At 43.2% G+C, this 973-nt stretch overlaps 1 protein-coding gene across 2 annotated transcripts in view; it reads right to left on the reverse strand.

Moving 5' to 3' along the window:
- Nucleotides 1–973, reverse strand: part of Dnaja3 (DnaJ heat shock protein family (Hsp40) member A3) — a 34350-nt gene that overhangs the window by 12737 nt on the left and 20640 nt on the right. The gene's annotated exons all lie outside the window — the stretch shown is intronic.

Consider the following 973-nt stretch of genomic DNA (forward strand, 5'->3'; position numbering starts at 1 on the left):
TTAAAAAATATTTATTTATTTATTTATTTATTTATTTATTTTGTGTGTGTGTGTGTGTGTGTGGCCAGCTCAGTCCACCAGGGGGCAGGGCTGGCTGGCATGGGGTGCTGGGGGATTGAACCGCGGTCCCTGGGCTTTGCTTAGCTTAGCTTGTTCTAAGTAGGTGCTTTAGACCACTGAGCCATCTCACCAGCCCAAGACTATCATTCTATTGACAGAAGAAGAAACACTACCTGAAAACTCAAAGAGCTGAGCAATATATTTAAAACTGCAATATATTTAAGCAATTTTGTAACTAGTGGGGGATGATTACTGTACTAGTTACAAAAGTGAGAGCTAGGAAAACAGGAAAATAAAGAAGTAACAGATGGATACAATCCCTCTTCTCCCCACCCTGAGCTGTCAGGCTGGTCACTGAGCCTGTAACTCCAAGGCTCCTGGCTTCTAACACCCCGGGTCTTAACTCTGTTCCTCCTGACTAGTTCAGGGTACCAAATGTCATTGGTATTCAAAGAGTTTAAGGGAGTGTTCAGAGGGAACTGCTCTGCTGAAAATATGTGAAAAAGAAGAGACTCATTGCATTCAAGCTGACAAGCAGAGTTCACATGCACCCTCCCACTCATGCTCCTCCAGGAAACAATTTCTCCCTTATTCCTCACATAAAACCTCCCTTACTCCACCCTTCAGGAGCTCCCCACCTCTTCTCAGAGTTGGCAGATTCTTATAATTAGGACCAGGACTATCAAACCTCATTGATACATAGAAGCTGGTTATGTTTACTTCCTCAGACCTACAGGGGCAATGAGGACATTCTCAGATGCACACTTGATGTAGCAGATCAAAGAAAATAGAGGTAGATAAAGAAAATGTTATTTTTTTCTCCTTCACTCTGACTTCATGGCAATCAACTCTTTATTTTGGTGCTGGGGACTGGACCCAGGGCCTTACACATTTGTTACCATTGAGCTCTAGC

This window comes from Octodon degus, unplaced genomic scaffold (assembly GCF_000260255.1).
Source record: "Octodon degus isolate 3935 unplaced genomic scaffold, OctDeg1.0 scaffold00021, whole genome shotgun sequence".
NCBI lineage: Eukaryota > Metazoa > Chordata > Mammalia > Rodentia > Octodontidae > Octodon > Octodon degus.